This window comes from Silene latifolia, chromosome 1, assembly GCF_048544455.1.
Source record: "Silene latifolia isolate original U9 population chromosome 1, ASM4854445v1, whole genome shotgun sequence".
Lineage (NCBI taxonomy): Eukaryota > Viridiplantae > Streptophyta > Magnoliopsida > Caryophyllales > Caryophyllaceae > Silene > Silene latifolia.
This window is the reverse complement of record NC_133526.1, coordinates 131,860,418-131,868,757: the sequence shown is the minus strand read 5'-3', so window position 1 is coordinate 131,868,757 and position 8,340 is coordinate 131,860,418. Positions and strand designations below refer to the sequence as shown.

The 8,340-nt window shown below is 34.9% G+C and overlaps 1 non-coding gene across 1 annotated transcript; it reads left to right on the top strand.

Moving 5' to 3' along the window:
• The first annotated feature begins 7,509 nt into the window (after positions 1 to 7,509).
• On the top strand, positions 7,510 to 7,589 carry TRNAL-UAG (transfer RNA leucine (anticodon UAG)). Its single transcript has one exon. It is a non-coding gene; the product is annotated as a tRNA-Leu (tRNA).
• Positions 7,590 to 8,340: the final 751 nt, after the last annotated feature.

Sequence of the window (8,340 nt, the reverse complement as noted above, 5' to 3'; positions counted from 1 at the left end):
AGAACAATTGTTGTACTATTTCTAGGAATGATTTGGTTATTGGCCAAGCTACTTCCATCAATGGCATTTACATTTTAGAGACCTCAAATCCGACAAGAGATATTTATAACATTCAATCAAAGAAACTCAAAACAAGTGACCCAAGTGAAGCGTTCATTTGGCATTGTCGATTAGGTCACATAAACGAGAATCGCATCAAAAGATTAATTTCAACTAATGTGATTACACCATTTGATTATCAATCATATGGTACATGCGAATATTGCCTAATTGGCAAAATGACTCGTAATCCTTTTAGTGGTAAAGGGACACGAGCTAGTGAGCTATTGGGACTCATACACACCGATGTATGTGGACCATTGACTATCACCGCTCGTGGTAATTATGACTACTTCATAACCTTCACCGATGATTTAAGTAGATATGGGTATATCTATTTAATTAAATATAAGAGTGAAGCGTTTGAGAAATTCAAGGAATTTCAAAACGAAGTAGAGAACCAATTGAATAAAAGGATTAAGGCACTACGATCCGATCGTGGTGGGGAATACCTTAGCCTTGAATTTGATTCACACTTGAAAAGTCGTGGTATTATATCACAACTTTCTCCACCCGGAACACCTCAACTTAATGGTGTTGCCGAAAGGAGAAATCGAACCTTACTTGATATGGTTCGATCCATGATGAGTCAAACCGAGTTACCGAACTCGTTTTGGGGATTTGCGATACAAACCGCAATTCGATCTTTGAATAATAGTCCCACAAAGTCCACCGAAAAGACTCCATGTGAGATGTGGACGGGTAAGATCCCAAATATATCCTATATGAAGATTTGGGGATGTGATGCTTACGTCAAAACTAAGAACGACAACAAGCTTGCCCCAAGATCCGAAAAATGCACCTTTGTAGGTTACCCCTCGACCTCTCGAGGATATTACTTCTACAAACCTCAAGATCATAAAGTGTTTGTGTCTTGCGAGGCTGTCTTCTTAGAAAAGGAATTTATTTCTAAGAGACATAGTGGGAGAAATTTTGAACTTGATGAAGTTCAAGAGCCACAAACCGAGGTAGAGACGCAAGAAGATGTTCCTTCGTCGTCTAACGCGGTTGTACCTCCTCCACTAAGAAGGACGGGCCGAGTTATTCGCCATCCCGATCGATATGTGGGACTTATCGAGGAAGATGGAACACTCGATGTGTTGCTTATGGAAAGTGACGAGCCCGCCACCTACAAGGCCGCAATCTCTAGTCCCGAAATGGATTCTATGCTTGAAAACCAAGTTTGGGACTTGGTAGATTTGCCTAAAGGGGCAAGACCCCTCCAATGCAAATGGATATTCAAGGTCAAAAATGGCATAGAAGGACATGACGATGTCTACAAAGCTAGGCTAGTGGCAAAAGGATTTACCCAAGTCCAAAGTCTCCATTATGATGAGACCTTCGCCCCCGTAGCCATGCTAAGATCCATACGGATTTTGTTAGCGATCGCCGCATTTCATGATTATGAAATATGGCAAATGGATGTCAAAACCGCTTTTCTAAATGGGCATTTAGAAGAGGAGGTGTACATGATACAACCCGAAGGTTTTGTTGATTCTAAAAACCCTAACAAAGTGTGCAAGCTTAAGAGATCCATATATGGTCTTAAGCAAGCATCTAGAAGATGGAATCATCGATTCAATCATGTTATAAGGGAAAATGGTTTCACTCGAAATATTGAGGAACCATGTTTATACATGAAATTCAGTGGGAGCAATGTTGTGTTCCTAATCTTGTATGTCGATGACATACTACTCATTGGAAATGATATTCCAATGTTGTCTTCTGTTAAGAAGTAGTTAGGTAACCACTTCCAAATGAAGGATTTAGGAGAGGCACAATGCATATTAGGTATCCGGATCTATAGAGATAGATCCAAGAGGATATTGGCACTAAGTTAAGAGTCTTATGTTGATAAGATTCTTCGACGATTCAGCATGGACAAATCCAAAAGGGGTTTGGTACCTATGGTAACCGAAACGATATTGAGCAAGACTCAATGTCCCTCCGAACCCCATGATGTTGAACGCATGAAGTTGATCCCTTACGCTTCCGCTGTTGGATCAATCATGTATGCCATGATATGCACGCGTCCTGATGTCTCGTATGCCTTGAGCATGACGAGTAGATATCAAGGAAATCCAGGTGAGAGTCAGTGGATTGCTGTCAAGAACATCCTTAAGTACTTGAGAAGAACTAAGGACTCTATCCTTGTGTTTGGAGAAGACACTGAGTTGCGTGTTAATGGATACACGGACTCAAGTTTTCAAACAGATAGAGATGACATGAAATCACAAGCTGTTTTTGTTTTCATGCTCAATGGTCGTGCCGTAAGCTGGAGAAGCTTCAAGGAAGCTGTAACCGCGGATTCTACTACGGAGGCTGAGTACATAGCAGCATCAGAAGCTGCCAAGGAAGCTATGTGGATCAAGCAATTCACGGAAGGTCTAAAAGTAGTACCTACCGCCGATGATCCCATGACTCTCTATCGTGATAATAGTGGGACGATCTTCCAAGCTAAGGAGCCAAAGTCTAGTAATAGATCTAGACATGTACTTAGAAAGTATCATGTAATAAGAGATTTCATTGAAAGAAAGGAAATTGCGATTTGTAATGTTGGGACGGATGACAACATAGCCGATCCGCTCACCAAGCCTTTATCGCAGGCTAAGCATGATGGACATGTTACGTCCATGGGACTTAAACGTGTACCAAATTTTTGTTAGATTTTGAAATGAAATAAAAGTGTTGTTTTTGTTCATGTTCATAATCACATTTGTCTTTTATCTTTAATTTATACTTTGTTACATCCAAACGGGTTGTAGAGACAATTGAACCCCGTTAAAGTGAACACGGATTAACATAGTATTTGCCCATAGTCACTTGTATGAGGTGACGTCTCGAAGTGACTAGAGTGTGAGGCGATTGATGGCAAGTTCAAGTGCCATAGAGTCATATGAGATGACTAGTCGATCACATAGGCAGACTGTTAGGAACATTTTGTCGGGCCTTATGACCGCTTATAGAGTTCTGGCAAATTTATATAGCCTGGTCGTGGCGAGAGCTACTATAGTATTCAAATAAGTCGATTCTTTTGACTAAAGACTATTCTCCTAAGATGGCACAGTTTCAGATTAACTTTGATTTGTGTTACTACGACCTTCGTAAATGGGGTCAAATGGGCATATTTTGGGTTATGATGGCTGTGGCTAGTCGAAGGGAATGAGTGCGATAGGAATTGTCCATCCCTAGTCAGGGTTATAACAATATCTCAGGGCCACTCGAGGAGTAATGAACTGGAAATGCGTGGCCACGCTCGGAAAGTATCTATGATAGATAAGTCCGGTCAATCAGTTATTCTCCAGATCGAGGAAACCACTCTCGATATGATCACTTGCAAGTACGACCGAAAGACACCTTGCATTGAGTGGGAGATAGTAATAGGACAAGAGAATTGGTGACGCACACTTGTCGAGGACAAGTGGGAGATTGTTGGAATATATGTCCTCCGACAATAATGCGATCACGACCGTTGATCATGATGATCACATGTTTAAGTCTCATTAAAATGAATACAATTGGGAAGTAATATTATTATTGTCAACTGGTCAACATATATCGGTAATGATTGGCTGACTAGAGTTTGACATTACATTGTCGTGTGACGGTGGTGATCGATGACCCCTAGGTCATACCTAAAGGGCAATACTCTTAATTGATTATTTAATTAATCGTATAACGTTACGAGTTAATTAAATTACTTGAAAATTGACGGACGATTTTGGAAGTAAAATTTACGTATCATATTGAAATGTGATTAAATGAGATACGGTCTGAGTAATCGAATTGTTTCATTACTCGGATGAAATTATTGTTTAAGGAAACAATCGGAATTGAATGAATTTTTGTAAATGCGATTTATAAATTGGTAAAAATATTTCGGCACAAGTAATTATGAAATTACTAAATCGATTTTTGTATGTGACGTATTTTTATTAATACGTTGATTTTTAATATGTTAAAAATACATAACAAATTATGTTACATGTGACATGTTACATATTGAGAAAAATAATATGGACACCATATTATGATTGTACCGAAATAATGGGGTATTGGGTTAATATTGTGTTGATTAATTTATTAAGTAAACATAATAATTACCTAATGGTCTAGCCATGCAAGCCTATGAACATTGTTAAGAGCAACAACTTCATGCATTGGTTCACCCAAAAGCCCCTCCCTACCACCCGGTTTTTGAGAAGAGAAAACCATGATGGTTTTCTCATATTTTTACCTAATTATATACAAAATGTTTTGTATCATATTCATTTCACTTGTTCATCCAAAATAACAATCCTAGAGAGAATAAATCCTCCTAATCTTCTCTCATAAAAACCGAAAATATTCAAGTGTTACAATTTATTTTTGGTTCAATTTTCTACCTAGATTAATATTATAGTAGCTCAAATAATATTAATTAGATTAAGAGAAAGCCTTGGGTATAAAGCTTAGGGAGAGATCTTATACTTAGATCTTGTTCATCCATAAGGAAAGCTCAAGAACAAAAGAAAAGGAGATTTTTTTTGTGCCCAATAAAACCGAAACATCAATGTAAGGATGTGATTTCTCTTCTATTTATATTTTGTTTGCATGCATAAAATCCGTTTTAATTTTATGACAAATTAATTAGACATATATGAGTATGTTAGTATGTATATGAATCTACATTTCCTTCAATTGGAGTATAAATCTAAATTTAAAACTTAATGTTGATTGTTACATTATTCGAATACATTTTATTTTAATTAATATGATATTTGATTAGTTACAAAATTATTTATAAAACGTTGATCATGCATAACTAATTATCACCTATTAGTTACTCCGTATAATTAAAATTGTATGTATTTTATTTAATACATTAAAGTTAAATCTTAAAAAAATTGAGAAAGATTAATTTATTTTATTTATAAACAAAAATATTAAATATCATATATGAATTATATTATTTTTCTACAATTATAATAATAAAAGTTTCAAACAGGTCGCGTGAAGCGCGGGATACTGCCTAATCAATACTATATATTAAATCAAGAAACCAAGGGACTTCAATGTAATTAAAGAAAGCTATACAAATTAATTATACTATATAGTTTTAAATCAATAGCACCGTGTGATGGACCCGATTAAGGGATCTCAATGCAAATATTATATAGTTTGAGTTAAAATTAAATTATATAGAAGCTTTGTAATTTTCCTAAACATGATCAATTCCCTTAAAATAAAATAATTAATTAAGATGGTCAATTTCAAGGAGACTAAAAGAAAGAAGATGTCTGATAATTTTCCTAAATATTTATAAAAGACTAGAAGATGGTCAATTTCCTTAAAATAAAATAATTAATTAGTATGAACATGCACACTTATGATATTAATTATTATCATCATAAAGTTATATATTAAATTTAAAATCTATGCAATGTTATTAAACTTTAGAGTTTATTAGTATAGAGATGTTAATTATTTAACATACAAAAATATAATAAGTAGGTTATAAATAATTCAAGTTAGATTCTATAATATATAATATTGCATAATTCTTTCGATTTGATTTAATGTATATATGTAATATATGTAATATAAATATATAATCCTCTTAAAATTGCATGCCTAAGTAGTAAAAGTAATTTTGTCAGTAACGAAAAGAATTGTAGTAACATTAGATATAGTTATATGATAGTAATCACTCATTTGAATAGTAAAAGTAAGGAAAAATTATAACTTACCACCATGTATTTTCCGTATTTTAAAACTTACCACCATGTATTTTGATTTTTACAACTTACCACCGCCTTTTACCGTATATATCCAAATTCCCGCCGTATTTCATTCCCGGTCTTCATTTTTCTTAATTCCCGACTTTTTTAAGTGAATAACCTTATTAATGACCATAATACCCCTATAATTATCCTCCCCAAACTTGCTCTTGAGTCTCCAAATCAAAATCAAATACAAAAACAAAACAATCAAAGATAAACCCAAATCAACATCAAAATCCAATCAAAATCAAAAGTGAAACAATCAAAGATATCCCATATCAAAATCAAAACAATCAAAAAAAATACTTTCATCCATATAAAAATAAGAAATCCTGACAATTAAACACCCCAAAAATCAGAACATTAGGACGGCCGAACCACTCTTCCACCATCTACCCTTGACGGCTCTATCCAACGCAACACGATTTACATTTGCGGCACCGCAATCGATTTTTATGGAACATCATCAGTAACCCATGGAACCTTCTCCTCCACCGACAAAAATCCTTAGATCTAGGGTTTTCGTGGGTGGAGAAGGGGATTTCGTGGGTAGGGGTAATGGTAGTGGAAATTTTTTGCTCAAGGTTGTTTTATCTATCATAGTGTTTCACTTGCGAGCTTCTTTAATTTTGGTTGTCGTTGAGTTAAAGGTGCAGTGAAGATACTGAAATGGCGTTGGTGATGGAGATTGTGGGGTGAGTGGTGAAGTGGCGATGGCGGTGCGTGAGACGTTTCGGTGGTGGTGGTGATGAATGAAATCAAAGAAGATGGTGGAGTTTAAGTGAATTATTTGGTGTTGATTGTCAGATTTTGATTTCTTCAAATTAAAAGATAATTTAATTTGGTATTTTGCTTGATTTTGATTCTTTTGGGGGTTTTAATTCTGTTTGTCTTTTGTTTAGATAAGGGTATTTTGGTCATTTATAGGTTAATTCACTTAAATAAGTCGGGGATTAAGAAAAATGAAAGTCGGAAATAAAATACGGTGGGAATTCGGATATATACGATAAAAGGCGGTGGTAAGTTGTAAAAATCAAAATACATGGTGGTAAGTCGTAAAATACGGAGAATACATGGTGGTAAGTTGTAATTTTTCCTAAAAGTAACAATATTATCAACGAGATTAGTGAGAGTGGTAGAAACAACAACGAGAGTAGTGTAATAATCAATATTAATGCGGCAATAGTGAAAGTAACAATAATTACAGCGAGAGTAGTGAAATTATCAATATTAATGCGGCAGTAGTGACAGTAACAATAATTACGGCGGGAGTAGTGAAAGTAACAATGATTACGGGCAAGTAGTGAAATGTTATTACTATTGTTTCATTAATAAGAGTAAAATATTAATACCGGGAGTAGTGAATTTGTCTCAAAATTTATTTCATTGTAATTTTAGGATATGTTATAAAAAAATATATTAATGATAAATTTATGGGTTATGCAACTTTAAGTAATTTTATTTATGAAAAAAAAATTAATGGTAAGTAGAGGTAGACCGGGCGAACCCGGGCACCAATACTAATATAGAGTAATTTTGGTACCCATAACTTTCACACGTAATGTTTTTATTCATGTATGGTGTATAAAACTGGGTTACATGGTTGTAATTAGTACATAATTAAAATCTGACAGATTGTTTAACATCAGACAGTTTGGCCGAGTGGTCTAAGGCGCCAGATTTAGGTTCTGGTCCGAAAGGGCGTGGGTTCAAATTCCACAGCTGTCATTTTCTTCATTTTATTCTCAAGAAACAAGTCAACAACTGTGACTAGAAGGGTTGAGCAAAAAATATTCGATCCGATCCGAAATCCGAAAAAAAAAATCCAAATATACGGATACCATTTAAATTGGATATCCGATCCGGTTTTTTCCGAATAAACTGGACCGGATGTGGATTGTGATTTTCTTAAAACCGAATATCCGAATTTTAAAAATTTATATAGAAAAAAAAGGAAAACTTTATGTTTAGTTTATGCGGTTTTTAAACTAGTTTTTTAAATTTGTAGTAAAGACTTATGCAACTAAGACTTGTAATTTATGTGATCGAGACTTGTAATTTATGCGATCGAAGACATTACCTTTTTTAGTGGGTTGCAAAATTACGAAATCGACCGAAATTGCCTTTAGTTTTAGTCTGCCAATAGCCCAATACCTCCAGCCTCGGTGGAATTTTTACTCTACATTTAAATTTGGATGAAATCTGGTTTCCAAAATCTGGATTTCCGAATTTTCGGATTCCAGATTTTCGGATATCCGAATTATTCGGATCAGATGTAGATCATGAAAAAGGATAATTTTAAATTCGGATATCCGATCCGATTTTAAAATCCGGATCGGATATCCAATTTTGCTCAGCCCTAAATTGTCTGTGAGGACTAATTGCTCGGCCTTTTATACACATACAGACATACTACTTTCTGGGTGGCATTGCTCTCTTAAATTACACCGGTTTCTAACAACAATTAGTCTTGCTGAAG